Source organism: Eriocheir sinensis, chromosome 42 (assembly GCF_024679095.1).
Source record: "Eriocheir sinensis breed Jianghai 21 chromosome 42, ASM2467909v1, whole genome shotgun sequence".
NCBI lineage: Eukaryota > Metazoa > Arthropoda > Malacostraca > Decapoda > Varunidae > Eriocheir > Eriocheir sinensis.
Window position 1 is genome coordinate 7,853,974 of NC_066550.1, and position 20,421 is coordinate 7,874,394.

Below are 20,421 nucleotides of genomic sequence, written 5' to 3' on the forward strand. Positions count from 1 at the left end.
AGAACGATGAAGAAAGTGAAAAAAATGGAGGGAAAAAAGTTGAGAGGGGAAAATATGGGAAAGAAAGGGAGGGAAAAAATAGGAATGGAAGGGAGGGAAAAAAATAAGAGAGAGAAAATAAAAGAAAGATGCAGAAAGTGAAAGAAAAGGAAAGGAAAAAAGTTGAGAGGGGAGAAAATGGGAAAGAAAGGGAGGGAAAAAATAGGAATGGAAGGGAGAGGAAAAAATAAGAGAGGGAGGAAACGAAATAAAGATTAAGAAAGTGGAAAAAAGGGAGGGAAAAAAAGTTGAAAGGGGAAAAAAAGGGAGATAAAGATATGGATGGGAGGGAAATAATGAGAAAGGGAGAGAAAAAAGATAAGAATGGATTGTGGAGAGAGATAATAAAGAGAGGGAAGGGAAAGAAGAAAAGGAAAAGAGAGAAAGAAAAGAAAATATATAATGGAAGAAAATGGAAAAAGAGGAAAGGGAAAGGATATAAGGGAAGAAAGTAGAAGGAAGGAAAAAAATGACGGGAGAAAATTGAAAAAATGGAAAACAAAAACAGGAATCAAAGAAAAGGAAAAGTAAGGGAAAAAAATGACAGGGAAGAAAATTGGAAAAGGAAAATAAAAACAAAAAATAAAAAAAGGAAAAGAAGTAAGGGAGAAAAATTGAGAGGGAAGAAAAGTGGAAAAGAAAAACAAAAACAGGAATAAAAGAAAAGGAAAAGAATTAAGGGAAAAAAATGAGAATGAAGAAAATTGGAAAAGGAAAATAAAAACAAAAAATAAAAAAAAGGAAAAGAAGTAAAGGAAAAAAATGAGAGGAAAGAAAATTGGAAAAGAAAAACAAAAACAGGAATAAAAGAAAAGGAAATGAAGAAAGGGAAAAAATGAGAGGGAAGAAAATTGAAAAAAGGAAAATAAAAACAAAACAAAAAAAATAGAAAAAGAAGTAAGGTGAAAAAACTTGAGTGGGGAAAAATGGGGAAAAACAGGGAGAGAAAAAAAATAAGAATAGGATTGATGATAAGGGTTGATAAAAAGGGGGAGAGGGGAGGGGGAGGGGGAGGGGGAAGGTAAGGTGAGTTGCTAATTAGTTAGTTTTTTCCGTCGTTTCTTTAGGTGAATGGACACCGGTAATTGGAGAGGAGAAGCGGTTAATTAAAAGCCACTCCCCCTTCTCCTCCCCTCTCCCTTCTCCCCCCCTTCTCCCTCCCCTCACTACCCCTCCCCTCTCCCACTTCTCCCCTCCCCTTTCCCTCCCCCTCTCCCCTCTCCCTCACCCCCCCCTCCCTCTCCCCTCTCCCCTCCCCTCTCCCCACTTCTCCCCTCCCCCCTTTCCCCACTTCTCCCCTCTCCCCTCTCCCCACTACCCCCCTCTCCCCTCTCCCCACTACCTCCCTCTCCCCTCTCCCCACTACCTCCCTCTCCCCTCTCCCCTCTCCCCTCTCCCCACTACCCCCCTCTCCTCCTCCCCACTACCTCCCTCCCCTTTCCCCTACCCCTCTCCCCTCTCCCCTACCCCCTCCCCTCCCCCTACCTCCCTCCTCCCCTTTCCCCCCCCCTCCCCTCCCCCTCCCCTCTCCCTCTCCCCCTCTCCCCTCCCCCTCTCCCCTCTCCCCTCCCTCCTCCCTCTCCCCTCTCCCCTCTCCCCTCCCCTCTCCTCTCCCCCTCCCCTACCCTCCCTCCCTCCCCTTCTCCCCTCCCCCCTCCCTCTCCCCCTCCCTCTCCCCTCTCCCCTCCCCCTCCCCCCTCCCCCTCTCCCTCTCCCCACCTCCCTCTCCCCCTCCTCCCTCTCCCCTCCCCCTCCCCACCCCTCCCTCTCCCCCTCCCTCCCCCCCCTCTCCCCCCTCCTCTCCCCTCCCCTCTCCCCTCCCTCTCCCCACCCCCTCCCCCTCTCCCCTACCTCCCTCTCCCCTCCCTCTCCCCCTTCCCCCCTCTCCCCTCCCCTCTCCCCCCTCTTCCCCCCTCTTCCCCTTCTCCCCTCATCCTCTCATATCTAATCTTAACCTCCTTCTCTCTCCCCCCCTTCCCTCAGACTCCCTCTTCCTCCCCTTTCCCTCTCCCCTCTCTCTCCTTCCTTCTCCCCTCATCTCATATCTACAGTTAACCTCCCCTCTTCCTTCCCCCTTTTCCTTCTTGACTAATCTTTTCTCCCTCTTCTCTCCTTTCCTCCCCTTCCCTCCTCTTCATTTCACCTTCTTTCTTCCTCCCCTCTCCTTCCCTTTTCAGTTCCTCTTTCCCTTCTCATCCCCCTCCATTCCCATCCCTTACATATTTTATCTCCCCCCCTTTCCCCTCTCCTCCTCCCCTTCTCTCTCTTCCTCCTTCTCTTCCTCCTCCTCCCCTTCACTTTCCCATTCTCTCTCTTCCCTCTCCTTTTGTCCTCCTTACGTATCTTATCACCCCTTCCCCTCTTCTTTCTCTCCTCCCCTTTTCTTTCCTCTTCCCCCTCCCCTTATGAAGAATTAGGGAGTTAAGTGAGGAAGGGAAGGGAGAGGAGGAAGGAAGGGAAGGAGAGAGGAATGGAAAGGAAGCTGGAAAAGGAGATGGGATAGTAAAGGGAGAGGAGAAAGAGGGAGAGAAAGGGGGAATTGGGATACAGGGGAGGGAGGAAAGGGATAGGGGAAGGAAAAGGAAGAAAAGGAGGAAAAAGAAACAGTATATGATGTTGATGTCTGTTTGTTTGTGTGTTTGTTTACATGTTTGTTTGTTTATGTATGTTTTGACTCGGCTATTCCTTCATTTCTGTTTTTTTCTTTGTTTTTTTTTTGTGGTTTCTGTTCCTCCCCTTTTTCGTTTTTTTTCTCATTTTTTTATTTATTTATTTATGTGTGTCTTCTTCTTTTTCTCTCTCCCTCTTTCTCCCTCCTTCCCCTCTCCTTTCTTTCTTGCCTTCTCTCCCTCTCCCCTTCTCCTTTTTCTCTCCCTTCCCTTCCTCGTTGCAGTGTAAGATTTTTTTATTTCATTTTTATTTCATATTTCTCATTATTTTCTGTCTCTCTGTATTTCGGTTTGTCTGTCTTTCTGTCTGTGTGTCTGTGTGTCTGTCTTTCTATCTATCTGTCTGTCTCTCTCTCTCTCTCTCTCTCTCTCTCTCTCTCTCTCTCTCTCTCTCTCTCTCTCTCTCTCTCTCTCTCTCTCTCTCTCTCTCTCTCTCTCTCTCTCTCTCTCTCTCTCTCTCTCTCTCTCTCTCTCTCTCAACACACATTTCGCACCTCGTTCACTATTTTCTCTCATATCTTCCTCCATTGAGAGAGAGAGACACGTCCGTCCTTGGATAAAAGACAAACAGTTCTGTCCGTCCTGTCATTTCTTTTTTTTAGAGAGAGAGAGAGAGAGAGAGAGAAAGAGAGAGAGAGAGAGAGAGAAGAGAGAGAGAGAGGAGAAGGAAAGGATCAAGAAAGAGAGAGAGAGAGAGAGAGAGAGAGAGAGAGAGAGAGAGAGAGAGAGAGAGAGAGAGAGAGATCAAAAGAGAAGATGAAAGAAGACAGGATCTGGAAGGGAGGGAAGAGAGGAAGAGAAGAAAGAGATGAAGGGATGATGAAGGAAGAGAATTGAAAGGGAGAGAGGAAGAAATAGACGCATGGAAAGGGAGAAGAGGAAATAAAGACGAAGGAAGAAAGGAAGAAGGGGAAGATGAATAGCAGAAGAAAGGAGAAAGGGAAAGGAGAAAGGGATTAGTTGAAGATGTAGAGAAAAAGAGGAGAAGGAAGGATAGCAAGAGGAAGAGAAGGATAAACAAGAGGAAAGAAGAGCAGAGGAGGAGGAAAGCCAAAATAAGTAAGAGGAAGAGGAGGAGAAACAAGAGGAAAGAAGAGCAGAGGAGGAGGAAAGCCAAAATAAGTAAGAGGAAGAGGAGGAGAAACAAGAGGAAAGAAGAGCAGAGGAGGAGGAAAGCCAAAATAAGTAAGAGGAAGAGGAGAAGGAAAGGAGAAGTAAAAGAAATTAATGGAAAGAAAACAATAGGAAGAAGAGGAAGAGTTGGAAGAGGAAGAAAAAAACAAAAAATAAGAAAACAAAAGAAAAGTCAACATGGAGGTGAAGGAAGAGAAACAGGAAGAGGAGAAAGTATAAGAAGAAGAAGAAAAGGAAGAGGAGGTAGAGAGAAGAAAACAGTGTAAGAAAGAGGAGGAAGAGGAACAGAAGGAGATAAGGAAGAAGAGAAAGTTTAAAAAGAGGAAGAGGTAGAAAAAATGAAATAGTGTGAGTTGGAGGAGAAAGAGGAAGAGGAGGAAGGGTAAGGAAAGGGAAGAGGAAGAATGCCAAAAGAAGAAGAAGAAGAAGAGGTAATAGGAAGAGTAAACCAAGAGGAGAAGAGAAAGAAGAAAAGAAGGATAGAGGAAAGAAAAACGAAGAGGAGGAGGAGGGCAGCGAAAAGGAAGAGGAAGAAGACAAAGAGAAAGAGAAGAATATGAAAGAGGAAGAGGAAAATGAAGAGGAGGAAAAGAGTATAGAAGAAGAGAAAGAAGAAAACAAGAATAGAGGAAAGAAAGAGGAAGAGGAGGAGGACAGGGAAGAGGAAGAGAACCAAGAAAAGAAGAAGAATATGAAAGAGGAATAGGAAAATCAAGAGGAGGAGGAGAAGGGTATAGAAGAAGAGAAAGAAGAAAACAAAGAATAGAAGAAAGAAAGAGGAAGAGGAAGAAGACCAAGAAGAGAAGAAGAATATGGAAGAGGAAGAGGAAAATCAAGAGGAGACGGGTATAGAAGAAGAGGAAGACCAGGAGGAGAATAAAGAAGAAGAGGAGGAGGAGGAGGAGGAGCTACAAAAAGACCAAGAAACAAAAAAAAAGGCTTGTGGGATTTCGTGTCTATTTTTTATCCTTTTTTATCCTTTTTTTATCGCCTTTTATCGCCTTTTTATCCTAAGCCGATTGTCATTTGGGTTTTTTTTCCCTCTCTTATTGTGTGTGCGTGTGCGTGTGTGTGTGTGCGTGTGTGTGTGTGTGTGTGTGTGTGTGTGTGTGTGTGTGTGTGTGTGTGTGTGTGTGTGTGTGTGTGTGTGTGTGTGTGTGGAGTTAATGGATGTTGTTTTCCCTCCCACTTTATCTCTCTCTCTCTCTCTCTCTCTCTCTCTCTCTCTCTCTCTCTCTCTCTCTCTCTCTCTCTCTCTCTCTCTCTCTCTCTCTCTCTCTCTCTCTCTCTCTCTCTCTCTCTCTCTCTCTCTCTCTCTCTCTCTCTCTCTCTCTCTCTCTCCCCATCTTTTTTTCTCTATCTCTTTCTCCCTTTTTTTCTTTTTTTCCTTCCTTTCCTTCTTTTCTTCTTTTTCCTTTCTTCCCTTCTTCATTCTCTCTTCCTTCCTTCCTTCCAGGACAGTAAACAGATGGCCAGAATCCTCAACAGTAACTTCGCATCCGTATTCACAGTCGAGGACATCGAAACCATGCCCGAGAGCCCTGCCCCGCCGAGTGAGATCACGCCGCTGGAAATTGACTCAATATGCGACCAAGAAGTAAAAAAGTACTTGGACAAACTCGACACGAACAAGTCAACGGGACCCGACAGTCTGTCCCCGCGGTTATTAAAAGAGCTTAAACAACAAATACTTCAACCACTCACTACCATATTCAACCGGTCAGTTCAACTAAACAAGGTCCCGGAAGACTGGAAGATGGCGAACGTAACACCGATTTTCAAAAAAGGAGACAAAAGCGTTGCATTAAACTACAGGCCCATAAGTTTGACATCAGTGGCAGGAAAAATACTCGAAAAGATTATTAGAGATAAACTTGTTAAGTTTCTAGAAAACAATAATGTAATCTCCGACACCCAGCATGGCTTCAGAAACAAGCGCTCCTGCCTAACGAATTTATTAGACTTCTTCCAAGGTATATATAAGAACTGGGATGCCCACATCCCCAGTGATGTTATATACCTGGACTTTCAGAAAACCTTCGACAAGGTACCGCACGAGCTACTCCTTAAGAAACTGCACTCGGCGGGCATTGGAGCCAATCTGATCGCGTGGATAAGAGATTGGCTCACCGACAGAAAACAACGAGTACTACTCAATGGACAGCCTTCCGATTGGCTACCAGTCACTAGTGGAATGCCTCAAGGGTCAGTGCTGGGACCCATCCTCTTTATCATATATATCAATGACCTAGAATCAGGACTGAAATCCACAATATCGAAATTTGCAGATGACACCAAGGTGGGTGGAAAGGCCCTCACAAAGACCGACTGCGAAATCATTCAGAAAGACCTCAATCACATTATCGAATGGTCGGAAAAATGGCAAATGTCTTTTAATGTTGACAAATGCAAAGTCATGCACATTGCGTCCCAAAATAGTAACCACACATACATCATGAATGGGAGACCTCTGCAAGCGATGCAGGAGGAAAAGGATCTTGAGTCACTATCAGCAGTGACCTGAAACACGCGAATCACTGTAAAAAGCATACAACAAGGCCAACATTATGCTCAGGTTCATAGCGAGGAACTTCAGTGTAAAACACCAGACGTGATGCTATCCTTGTATAATTCCATGGTAAGACCGCACCTCGAGTATGAAGTGCAGTTCTGGTCTCCCAATTACAGAAAGGACATTGCTTTACTGGAAAGGATTCAACGACGCGCCACAAAGATGATTCCAACCTTCAGGGCTCAACCGTACGAGGAACGACTCAAGCGACTCAATCTCTTTACATTGGAGAAAAGACGCCTACGAGGGGATATGATTCAAGTCTTCAAGTATCTAAAAAAGTTCAATAACGTCGATTACTCCAAATTCTTTGAACTGCAAACCAACTCAAGAACTAGAAATAACGGTTTACCCATTCAATCGAGTCGATGTAACACAGACATTGGAAGGAGTTTCTTTTCAAACAGAGTCATCCGCCACTGGAACAATCTTCCCTCAGAAGTAGTAAATGCGAATACCATCAACTCCTTCAAATATAGAATCGACCGTCATTTCGCTGCGTCAGGAGTAAACTGAATAACGAGGGGCTTCCATCTGCTCCTCAATATCGAGGTGCTTTCATCTGCTCACCAAGCCCCAAGTGGCGGTCGAGCAGATTAAATCACCCAAGCGGGCGACCTCGTAATGAGCCAATAGGCTTTCTGGTGCCTGCATTTCCATGTTTCCATGTTTCCATGTTTCCCATCTTCCTCCCTCCTCCCTATCCCTCATCCCCCTTTCCTTTCTTTCCCCTTTCTCCCTCATTCTCTTCCTTCCCCTCACCATCTTCCTCCCTCCTCCCTATCCCTCATCCCCCCTTCCTTTCTCTCCCTTCTCTCCCTTATTCTCTTCCTTCCCCTTTTCCATGCCCCATCATCTCTCCTCTTTACTCCTCCTCAACCTTCTCTCCCCTTCCCTTCCTCACGCACCCTCACTCCCCTTCTTTTCCTCTCCTTCTTCTCCCCCTCTTCTAAACGCCTCAGTCTCGCCTGACCTCCTCAAAGGGACAGACGTTGACCTTGCTGCTGCTGCGGCATCAAACCTTAACCTTGCTTTTCACCTCGTCTGGTGAAACGACACTTGTTATTTTGTGTGTGAATCGACTCCGTGTGTTACATTTTAACGTCACAACTTTTGAAATCCGTTCATCCACGTTTTTAATTAACCGTTACTTAAATAGGCCCGTACGCCTTCTCAGAAATCGAACGACTAACTGTGCTTGTTTACTTTTCTGATTTAGCACCACTCAACTTAATTAATTAACGTCTAACTCAGTGCTGTGACGCGTCTAACTAGTGTTTGAAGTGTTGCGAGGATTACCTTACAGTGAGAGGACTTCCCTGCTGAGCTGAGCGGTTAAGTTATATATCGACTTTTTTTGTGTTTCCTGTCTTTCCCCAGTAGGATTACAACTGCACGACCTAACACAGCACCCAGTGAAAGACAGTGAGCTTCTTGTGTCTAACTAACGTAGAAAATCTGTCACTAACGTAGAAGTACAAAGCTTGACCCGTATACCAGCACACCTGTTTTGAAAAGGAGGAAAAGTTTAATCCCCCAGAGAATTTTAATCCCGGAGGGAAAACACGTGCGGGCCCTCATAGACGCCACACCTCAAACTCTCCGCGTGACTCGACCGATTTAAAGCCGCCTCCCTCAGGTGTTCACCTTAGTCCACGCGGATACAAATTCATCTTTACTGTAAAACACACAATTATATCGTCTTGCAACAGTAAATAAAAATTAAAAAAAGAAGTAATCATGCCGTCCAACTATCTCAATTGCTGTAATTGTTCAAAGAAATATGCTGCGATTCATTACCAAGCCAGCGACTCGATGTGTAGGTACTGTGTCTTAGACTTACGTATTCAGGCACTACAAAAAACCAACGAGGAACTACAACGCTCCAATGCGTTGATCTGGGACACCATGATGGCCTTCCCTCAACTCCCTACCCCTCATTCTTCTTCTTCTTCTTCTTTCCCCGCCCTTCCTACTCCAGCTTCCTCCTCCTCAAACTCATATTCTGACGTTCTGACCCACCTACATACCTCCTCCTCCTCCTCTGCCTCGCCTGAAACCGCCTCCATCCTTACTATTCCTTCCGCCCCATCCACCTCCCTTGCTACCTCATCCACTCCCACTCCCTCTTCTCCCTCCACCACCCTTGACTCCTCCCCTATCCTCATCACCACTCCATCTTCCCCTTCCACCTCCAACACGATCTCCTCTGCCTCGCCTCAACCACCCCACTCCTCTGCAACGCCTGATCCCGCCGCCACCCTTACCATTCCTTCTACTCCATCCACCTCCCTTCCTACCCCATCCACCTCCATCCACAGTACCACTCCCATTTCTACCGCTACCCCTTCGTCTCCCTCCACCACCCTTGACTCCTCCCCTATCCTCATCACCACTCCATCCTCCACTTCCACCTCCAACACGAACTCAACCTCCGCCTCCTCCTCCACTTCTGATACCACATCTCCCTCCATCCACCTCACCTCCACCCTTTCCCAGCCACCCCTACTAACACCACCACCACTTCCAAACCCACCTTAGCCCGCGCTCCCTTGTACCTCGCGCCCTTCAGAAGAAATCACAAGACCATTCTACCAGCTGTCACTTGTACGAACCAGACGCTGTTTCCTGGTATGGGCAAACTAACTACTAGAGTCAATTTAGTTGGAGACAGTGTGGTGAGAGGCCAACTTACGGAGTTTTGTGGTCGGAATACGTTGACACGGCAGCGTTTCTGTATCCCCGGAGCCAAACTGGACGATATTGAATCAGCTGTCGATGCAGTTTCAGTAAATGCGAAGGACGACACAGTGTATCTGATCCATGCGGGAACCAACGACCTTCAGTCAACTCAAATTCAGGACCTGTTAGCAAAATACCGTCAAGTCATTCGGAAATACAAGACCAAGTCCCCACATCATCGTCTCTGGAATTCTACCGAGAGTCAATACGTTCGCCGGATACAACAACAGTAAAGCGTACGGCGTCAACACTAGTCTAAAGCAGTTATGTAACGATGAAGGCGTAGGGTTCACGAACGCATGGCATCACTTCAACCAGCGCCCAGATTTGTTTTGGGAGGACGGACTCCACTTGAACGAGGTTGGTTCGGCGCGGCTAGGAAGGCTCCTGAACGATGCAGTTGAAAGCTTCTCAGCTATTCAAAAACTGGAGGCGAGGGCAAGGCAAAGGCAACCCTTGATCAACCGAACCGTAGCGTCGATGCGGCTTGCAAGAAACTGTGTAACCAACGACGCCTCCGACAAGCGAACTCATTCAACTCAACGCGGCCAAACCAGTAGTCACATTTCCATTTTGTACACAAATGCACGCAGTCTATTACCCAAACAGGACGAAATTAGGGGCGTATGTTGCAACTGAGAAACCAGATGTGGTAGCCATCACAGAGACTTGGGCCAACTCTGCACATCTAGTATCTGAACTGTCATTTCCCAGGTACAGCTTCCAAAAAATCGAATGCACAAGAAAGGAGGAGGGTAATTTGCTACGTAAAAGTACGCTCCCTGCCATAAAATAGACAAACAGGATGCAGAGAATTACGACTCCGTCTATGTGGAAATAACTGCGAATAATAAGAAACTAACACTTGCGACCGTATACAGGCCTCCAAAACAACAAGCAGCCGATGACACTGCCCTGTACGAAGAGCTTCACTCTTTAACACAAAGTAAACAAGCAATAATAATTGGGGACTTTAATTGCCCTAACATTGACTGGGGACAATTGACTGGAGATCAAGAGGGTAACAGGCTTATAGAAATGGTGGAGGATTCGTTCCTCACTCAAGTTGTAACTCAACCAACAAGAGAAAACAATCTGCTGGATCTGGTATTAGTAAGTGACCCGGACCTCATTCGCGACTGTGAAGTTGGTGAAAAAATTAACGGTTGCGATCACCACTTAATCCGTTTCAATGTCAACATAAGTCACAAACTCGTAGACAATCCGTCAGTGATACCAGACTACAAAAAAGCAAATTTCAACCTAGCCCGTGAGCTGCTTCCTCCGCGACCTGGGACCAACTTCACCTAACCGACAATACAATCGACAACGTGTGGAACAACTTCAAAGATAAGCTTTTGGGAGTAGAAAAGGCTACAGTGCCGACGAAACCCAGGCGAGTAAATGGTGCCGTAGATCCACCGTGGATGACCAGAGAAATAAAAAGGGCGGTAAACTTAAAAAAAAGGAATTATAACCTAATGAAAGAGAATGACACGGCCGAAGCCCGTACTCAGTACCACAACAGCCTCAGAGCTTGTCGCACCCTTATTCGGAGTAGTAAACGCAACTACGAAAAACAAATAGCGCGTGACATCAAGACAAACTCAAAAATTCTTCACATACATCAGATCGAAACAGAAAGTAAAATCAAAATATTGGTCCCCTGACAGACGAGACTGGAGCTGCAACTCAGGACAGTAAACAGATGGCCAGAATCCTCAACAGTAACTTCGCATCCGTATTCACAGTCGAGAACATCGAAACCATGCCCGAGAACCCTGACCCGCCGAGGGGAATCACGCCCCTGAAAATTGACTCAATATGCGACCAAGAAGTGAAAGAGTATTTGGATAAACTCGACACGAACAAGTCAACAGGACCTGACGGTTTGTCCCCGCGGTTATTAAAAGAGCTTAAACAACAAATACTTCAGCCACTCACTAACATATTCAACCAGTCTGTTCAATTGAAAAAGGTCCCGGAAGACTGGAAGATGGCGAACGTAACACCAATTTTCAAAAAAGGAGACAAAAGCGTTGCATTAAACTACAGGCCCATAAGTTTGACATCAGTGGCAGGAAAAATACTCGAAAAGATTATTAGAGACAAACTTGTTAAGTTTCTAGAAGACAATAATGTAATCTCCGACACCCAGCATGGCTTCAGAAACAAGCGCTCCTGCCTAACGAATCTATTAGACTTCTTCCAAGGCATATATAAGAACTGGGATGCCCACATCCCCAGTGATGTTATATACCTGGACTTTCAGAAAGCCTTCGACAAGGTACCGCACGAGCGACTCCTTAAGAAACTGCACTCGGCGGGCATTGGAGCCAATCTGATCGCGTGGATAAGAGATTGGCTCACCGACAGAAAACAACGAGTACTACTCAACGGACAGCCTTCCGATTGGCTTCCAGTCACTAGTGGAGTGCCTCAAGGGTCAGTGCTGGGACCCATTCTCTTCATCATATATATCAACGACCTCGAATCAGGACTGAAATCCACAATATCGAAATTTGCTGATGACACTAAGGTGGGGGGAAAGGCCCTCACAAAGACCGACTGCGAAATCATTCAGAAAGACCTCAATCACATTATCGAATGGTCGGAAAAATGTCAAATGTCCTTTAATGTTGACAAATGCAAAGTCATGCACATTGGGTCCAGAAATAGTAACCACACATACATCATGAATTGGAGACCTCTGCAAGCGATGCAGGAGGAAAAGGATCTTGGAGTCACTATCAGCAGTGACCTGAAACACGCGAATCACTGTACAAAAGCATACAACAAAGCCAACACTATGCTCGGGTTCATAGCGAGGAACTTCGAGTGTAAAACGCCAGACGTGATGCTATCCTTGTATAATTCCATGGTAAGACCGCACCTCGAGTATGCAGTACAGTTCTGGTCTCCTAATTACAGAAAGGACATTGATTTACTGGAAAGGATTCAACGACGCGCCACGAAAATGATACCAACCTTAAGGGCTCAACCGTACGAGGAACGACTCAAGCGACTCAATCTCTTTACATTGGAGAAAAGACGCCTACGAGGAGATATGATTCAAGTCTTCAAGTATCTAAAAAAATTCAATAACGTCGATTACTCCAATTTCTTTGAATTGCAAACCAACCTAAGAACTAGAAATAACGGTTTACCCATTCAGTCTAGTCGATGTAACACAGACATCGGAAGGAGTTTCTTTTCAAACCGAGTCATCCGTCACTGGAACAATCTTCCTTCAGAAGTAGTAAATGCGAATACTATCAACTCCTTCAAATATAGAATCGACCGTCACTTCGCTGCGTCGGGAGTAAACTGAATATTGAGTTGCTTTCATCTGCTCCTCAATATCGAGGCGCTTTCATCTGCTCCTCAATATCGAGGTGCTTTCATCTGCTCCCCAGGCCCCAGGCTGTCGAGCAGATTAAATCACCAGAACGGGCAACCTCGTAATGAGCCAATAGGCTTTCTGTTGCCTGCGTTTCCATGTTTCCATGTTTCCATGTTTCCCCCTATTATTCTTCCCACACCTTATCTCTTTCCTCTCCCTTCTCCCCCTCTCTCCACGTCCCCTCACCTCCCTCATTTACACCCCATCACCCCGCCCCCTCTCTCTCTCTCTCTCTCTCTCCCCGCACTTTATACCCGCCCCATACCTTCCCCGTCTCTCTCTTCTTCCCTTCCCCCTTCTCTACGGCTCCTCACTTCCCCTCTTCACGCGCCCTCACACCCCCCTCAATCTCCGTACACACCTTCCCCTCTTTCGCCCTCTTCCCCCCACCTTTCTCTTGCCCTTACCTCCCCTCACCTCCCTTCTGCTGCCCCCCCCCCCTCTTCAGCCCCTCTTCCCCCCTTTTCTCACCCCCTTCTCCCCCCGCAGCATGACCTTGTGGTGCGCGCGGAGGCCAGGGGGGGCGCCGCGCTGGTGGTGGTACAGGTCAGCGTGGTGGATGTTAATGACCACCCCCCCGCCTTCCCTTCCCCCCCCCTGACGGCGCTTGTGGTGGAGGAAGACAGCACCCATCTGCCCGCCACCATCCTCAAGGTAGGTACGAGGAGGAGGAGGAGGAGGAGGAGGAGTGGAGATTTTGGTTAGTGATGGGGGCGGTACTTGTGAAGGGGTGGAGGAAGAGGAGGAACAGAGGAGGAGGAGGAGGAGGAGGAGGAGGAGGAGGAGGTTGTTAGTTGTGCTGAAGGACGAAGAGAGAGAAGAGAGGAAGTGGAAAGGAGGAGGAGGAGGAGGAGGAGGCTGTTAGTGAATGTAAAGGAGGAAGAGGAATAAAGGGAGGAGGAGGAGGAGGAAGAGATTGCATTGCTTTTGAAGGAGGAAGAGAGGAAATGGACAGGAAGGAGGAAAAGGAGAAACAAAAGGAGAATAAGGAGGAGGAGATTGCAAGGGTTTTATGGGAGGAGGAAAATAGGAAAGGAAGAGGGAAGAGAAAGTATGAAAGGAAGGAGGAAGATATAAGAGGAAAAAGAAAAGGAGGGAGGTAAAGAAAAAGAAGAGGAAGGAAGAAGAGGAAAAAAAGGAGAAAAGGGAGAAAGAGGAAGAAGAGGAAAAAGAGGTTGTTATTGATTCTGATGGAAGAAAGGAAAGAAAGAGGAAGGAAGGAGGAAGAAGAGAAATAGGTCAGTGTTTTTATTGTGGCATTATGTAGGAACGAGGTGAAGGAGGAGAAGGAAGAGGAGGAGGAGGAGGAGGTGGTGGTGGTGGCGATGGTGGTGGTGGGTGGAAGACTCACTCTCACTATCGTTCAAGGTGGAGGTAAGTTTTGGAGGTGAAGGTGTTGGTGGTGGTGGTGGTGGTGGTTAAATTCGCGAAGGTGGTATTATTGTGATGGTGGAGGAGGAGGAGGAGAAGAGGAGGAGGAGGAGGAGGAGGAGGTAATGGTGAGCCCGGAGCAGAGTAAGCAAGTAAGGAGGAGGAGGAGGAAGAGGAGGAAGAGATAATGGAGGTGAGAGGCAGGGTCAGGGAGCGGTAATGGAAACACGAGAAGCAGGGAAGAGCAGGCGACAGAGCTTATTATACCTTTGAAATGAGTCTACCTGCTTTAGCAAGGTATAGTCGCTTCATCTCTTAGCCAGGTAGAGATTAACCATCCCTTTTGCTATGCTTTCGATTCTCATAACAATTAATTCCAAATGCCACAAAGGAGGTTAGTCGGGTCTCATAAGTGTATTTTTACGTTCCTGGTGTAGAAGCCTTGTCAAACCATCACTAGGCTCATAAAACTACCCGTGGAAATACTAACACAGCCTCTAGGAAAGCCTTATCAAATGTGCGTGTGTTGGAGGATATAGGCGAAAGTAACGGGCAATTTGATGTTTAAAGGATTGGATGTTTTTTGTACTAACTGTTTCTGCAGGAAGGTTGTTGCCGTGGCCGATGACTCGCGTAGAAAATTTTAAAAAATGAAAGAAAAGCTGATATCTGTACCTACTCGCCCGCGTCTTTCTCTTGTTTTCTTTATCATTTCCATCGTTTTCTCAATATATTTCTCGTTTCCTTTGTCATTCTTTCGTTTTCGTTATCCTTTTTCCCGTTTTCTTCGTCATTCCCTCGTTTTCTTTCCCATTTCTTCGTTTTCTATGTCATTCCGTTATTGTTTTCCTCTTTCCCTCGTTTCGTTCATTCTTCCTATCATCATCTTCCTCCTCCCCTCGTTTTCTATGCCATTTTCTTGTTTTCCATCGTCCATTTCCCATCTTCTTTGTCCCTCGCCCGTTTTCTTTGCTTTTGCTTCGTTTTCTGCGTCATTTTCTTCTTTTCTTCCTCTTTTCTGGCTTTCTTCCTCTCTCCCTCCTCTGTCTTTATCTCGTTTTCTTTGTTACTCCCTCGGTTTCCCTCATTCCTTGTTTTCTCATCTTTCTTATCTAACTCCTTCCTTATTTTCCATGTCGTTCGTGTTTTTCATCCTCCTTCCCTCGTTTTCTATGCCATTCACTTGTTTCCTCAACCTCCTCCCATCTTCTTTGTCCCTCCTCCGTTTTCTTTGCCCCGGGTCGCCTCACTATTCCTCTCCGTCATCCGAGAATCGCCCCAGATCCGGATTTTTGTCTACTTGTCCAGATTTTTGCGGGTCGTCCGAAAAACTGGCGGGTAATGACGCGTTAAATAGCCATCCAATTAACCAAGCCGTCTCTCTCTCTCTCTCTCTCTCTCTCTCTCTCTCTCTCTCTCTCTCTCTCTCTCTCTCTCTCTCTCTCTCTCTCTCTCTCTCTCTCTCTCTCTCTCTCTCTCTCTCTCTCTCTCTCTCTCTCTCTCTCTCTCTCTCTCTCTCTCTCTCCCTTTCTTTCTTTTTTCCTTGTTCTCTCTATCTTTATTTCTCTTTTTTTCGTTCATTTTCTTTATTATGTTGAGGTCGAGTATTCCTCATTCTCTCTCTCTCTCTCTCTCTCTCTCTCTCTCTCTCTCTCTCTCTCTCTCTCTCTCTATCTCTCTCTCTCTCTCTCTCTCTCTCTCTCTCTCTCTCTCTCTCTCTCTCTCTCTCTCTCTCTCGCTCTCTCTCTCTCTCTCTCTCTCTCTCTCTCTCTCTCTCTCTCTCTCTCTCTCTCTCTCTCTCTCTCTCTCTCTCTCTCTCTCTCTCTCTCTCTCTCTCTCTCTCTCTCTCTCTCTCATGATATTTTTTCCACCCACTTGAGTTTAATGTCTATTACCTGATCCTTTCTTCCTTTCTCTCTCTCTTTCTTTTTCTTTCTTTCTCTTTATTTTCTTTCTTATTCTGGTTTTCCCTTTTTCTTTACTTTTTCTTCACTCATGTTGCAGTTGATTTTTCTCATTTGTACTTTCTCTGTCTTTTTTTCTTTCTTTTTTCTTTTCATTCTTTTTTTTATTTCCTTGTATTTAATTTGACCTTTTTGTTCTCTCAATATCTTTTTTTTCTTTTTTTATTCCTTATCTTGTAGTTATAGTTTTCTTTCTTATTCTCTTTCTTTCTTTCCTTATTCCTTTCTTTATTTTCTTTGTCTTTTACTTTCTAACGTTTTATTTGATTTTTCTTCTTTTTTCTCTCTCGCATTTGATTTCACACACACACATACACACGACACCATTGAGAGAGAGAGAGAGAGAGAGAGCAGCCACCTTTTTCTCGGTTTTTCAGTCTTATCTCCTCCTCCTCCTCCTCCTCCCTCTCCTCCTCCTCCTCCTCCTCCTCCTCCTCCTTTCTCTTCATAACATTCCATCCTATAAGAATCTATTTCCTATTCTCTTAAGTTCTTCTCCTCCTCCTCCTCCCTCTCCCTTCCTCTTTCCTCTCTCCCTCCCTCCCTATCCTCCCCCCCCTTCCTCCACCTCGTTTCAGCCACTTCCCTCCCTCTCTCCCCCCTTACATTCTCCCTCCCTCCCTCTTTCCCTCCTCCTTACCTAATTTTCCTTGTTTTCCAGCGCATTTTTCCTCCCTCCTTCCCTTCCCTCCCTTTCTTCCTCCCTCCACCCCTCCCTCCCTCTCGCCCAAAGTTCCTCCTTTCAACAATTAATACTTTCTCTCCCTCCCTCACCACCCTTCTCCTTCCTTCCCTTTCTCTCACTTCTTCCATCTTTCATTCCGTCTCTCATCTTCCATTTATTTGTTAGTCTGAAACCTCGTAGCAGAACACATACATACATACATACATACATACATACATACACTAAGTGCCATTGCATGTTGATTAAATGCGTTGCCAGCTACCAGGAGTGTAAGCGGGTCACCTTTTCGTGTCCACACTGGGCCGGAGTGTCAGGTTAAGTGCCGCTGGAGTGACATCTGCATGGCGCGGCGACCTTTTAGCTTCTGAAGGTCCGGGTTGTGTATTTCCCTTATATGTACGGGTATGTGGCGCCCGCTCTTGAACTGGGCTGGTTAGGTTAGGTTTGGTTAGTTTAGGTTAGGTGAAGTTGGGGTTGTTCAGGGTAATTTTGAGTGGAAATTACAATGAGAGTATTTTTAAGGAAAACCTCGTGGTTAGTTTCGAAGATTAGATTAGGTTAGGTTAGGTTAGGTTAGGTTAGGTTAGGTTAGGTGAAGTTGGGGTTGTTCAGGGTAATTTTGAGTGGAAATTACAATGGGAGTATTTTCCAGAACACCCCGCGGTTAGTTTCGAAGATTAGGTTAGGTTAGGTTAGGTTAGGTTAGGTTAGGTTAGGTTAGGTTAGGTTAGGTTAGGTTAGGTGAAGTTGGGGTTGTTTAGGGTAATTTTGAGTGGAAATTACAATGGGAGTATTTTCCAGAACACCCTGCGGTTAGTTTCGAGGATTAGGTTAGGATAGGTTAGGTTAGGATAGGTTAGGTTAGGTTAGGTTAGGTTAGGTGAAGTTGGGGTTGTTTTGGGTAATTTTGAGTGGAAATTACAATGAGAGTATTTTCCAGAACACCCCGCGGTTAGTTTCGAAGGTACAGCCCAAGACCTAAAGAAAGTGGTACAGCCAAGCGTCATCACTCAGGAGCCACATACCCGTAGAGAGATTGGGAATATAGAAGGTTGGTATTATGAGACACACTCGCTTCTCACATCAGCTCTTTCTAAAGGTCAAAGAGGTGGTCAGTCGGGTTCTAATGAGTGTTCCTTTAGGTTCACGGTACAGAGGAAGGGTCAAACTACCACCAGGGTCATAAAACTACCCCTGGAAATACCCACAACTCCTACGAAAGCCTTGTCAAATATGTGTTTCTTGAGGTTCACGGTACAGAGGAAGGATCAAACTACCACCAGGGTCATAAAACTACTCCTGGAAATGCCCACAACTCCTACGAAAGCCTTGTCAAATATGTGTTTCTTGAGGTTCACGGTACAGAGGAAGGATCAAACTACCACCAGGGTCATAAAACTACCCCTGGAAATGCCCACAACTCCTACGAAAGCCTTGTCAAATATGTGTTCTTAGGCGGCGATGTGTCTAGTAATACGACATATAGGGCGTATTACTGAACATTTCAACGCAAGTTCATATTTGACAGGCTTTCAAAGTGGGCATTTCAAAATAATACGTCAGGTTCGATTCCTAGCCCTCTGTGATGTGTATTATGCATCACATCGAACCCAGACCTTCAGAAGCCAGGACAGCATTTCGACTAAGACGGCGATGAATGAGGATCTTGAATTATACAACATTGCATAATTCAAGATTCTCCAAACAATAGGAAATCAAATGCTCCTCTCGTCTACTTCCCTTCATCACCTTCCCCTTCATCATCTTCCCTTCATCATCTTCCCTTCATTCCGTCTTTTCATTTTCAGTTTCTTTTCCTCGTTGACCCAAATTTTCACCGCGATTTTTTTTTTTTTTTTTTTTTTTGCTAACCTGACCTTCCTCTCTCTCTCTCTCTCTCTCTCTCTCTCTCTCTCTCTCTCTCTCTCTCTCTCTCTCTCTCTCTCTCTCTCTCTCTCTCTCTCGCTCTCTCTCTCTCTCTCTCTCTCTCTCTCTCTCTCTCTCTCTCTCTCTCTCTCTCTCTCTCTCTCTCTCTCTCTCTCTCTCTCTCTCTCTCTCTCTCTCTCTCTCTCTCTCTCTCTCTCTCTCTCTCTCTCTCTCTCTCTCTCTCTCTCTCTCTCTCTCTCTCTCTCTCTTTTTTATTTAAACTGACGAATCTATTGTACACAACATATTTGTATTTCGCCGACGACACTTTATGCGATCGTTCGAGTAGCATATGTTTCTCTGTGCACTTTTTAGGGCTTAAAATGTCACTTTTTCTCGTGCATTATTTCAAAAGCCCTTTACACTTGTTCACTGTGTATTTACCATCACTAGTGGTGTGGGGCATGTTCCTCGCCACCTGTGAGCAGCCACTTTTACCTGCTGGGTGGACATTTCCCTCACTGTTGGCCCTGCTGCAATGAATGTGTTCCTGGGCAGGACACCCTGGAGGTGAAGGTCCGTTGGTGCTGGCTGGCGCGTGACCTCGGCACCCCGACCTGCTCGTGGCTGGAGAGTACCGTTCTCGTATCTCTCACAGCCTCAGTCTCGCCAGGTGTGGTACTCCTTGTACCTGGGCCTTGTGGAACACCACCAGCGCAGCGACGTCCCGGCGTTGCTCCAGAGTGTCTAGATGTATAATATCCTGAGGAGGCGGCTGGGGGTTGTTCTCCTGTAACAGTCGCTGCACCCGTCGCTCCACCTTGTCCAGTCTCTGCAGGTGTGTGGCAGCGCTGGACATCAGGTCAGACCCCGTACTCCAGGTAGGGTCTTACCTGGGCCTTGTGAAGAGCATAATTCCTCGCTTGTCGAGAAATTAGCCACTCTACGAAGGGCAGAGAACACGTAAAGGGAGGCTTGGTGGGCGACGTGTTTCAGGTGGCGGTCGAGGCGCAGCTCTCGGTCCAGTCCCTCCGAGGATCCTGACGTAATCCTGGAGCGGGAGGGTGACGGGCCAAACATCACCTTCCTTCGACAGCTTGTGTGGCTGCCGGGGACCGAGATCACCATCGCCTGAGTCTTCTCAGGGCAAAGTTCACCAAGTGCCAGCGCTCCTCCACTCCCGTATCAAGCGTAGTTGCTGGTTGACCTCAGCAACCGCTTGCTGGCTTTCTTGGCGAGGGTAGGAGAGGGAGAGCGTGCAGTCGTCAGCGTATGCAGAGACTGCTGGCAGACTCCTGAGCAGGTCGTCGATGTACAGATTCCAGAGGACAGGTCCCAGCACTCTCTCTCTCTCTCTCTCTCTCTCTCTCTCTCTCTCTCTCTCTCTCTCTCTCTCTCTCTCTCTCTCTCTCTCTCTCTCTCTTCTTTATTTATCCTTCTTTCTTCCTTGCTTTTTCCTTTTCTCTCCTCCCACCTTCCTTCTCTCCCTGCCTTTCTTCCTTTTCCTTTATCCTCTTCCTCTCTCCCTCCTTTATCCATCTATCTGTCATTCCTTCATATTTATCTCCTTTTTTTTATCTTTCCATTCCATCCGGATTTGATTTTTTCCTTGATCTATATTTTCATGTTAAATAAAAAAAAACGTACATACATACATGCATAATGACAGAATGATAGACACACACACACACACACACACACACACACACACACACACACACAACCTCCCACACACCTCCCACCACCCACTCATCCTGCCCCCCCCCATTCCCCTCCCCCCCCCACACACACCTGAGCATTCTCCTAATTAACAGGTAATTACTCAGGTAAGAACAGGTTGCTAACGAGACCTGATTTGCATAGCCGGAGACCAATAGATAAACAGAAAGATCGATACATGAATAGATAGACAAAAAGAGATAGGAATATATAGACAGGACATTGAAAGAAAAGATAAATATGATGATAAATAGATA

General features: G+C 46.1%; 1 pseudogene; it reads left to right on the forward strand.

Annotated features, from left to right (window-relative positions):
- LOC127010211 (putative neural-cadherin 2) overlaps nucleotides 1–20,421 on the forward strand; it is a 202,096-nt pseudogene that overhangs the window by 105,846 nt on the left and 75,829 nt on the right.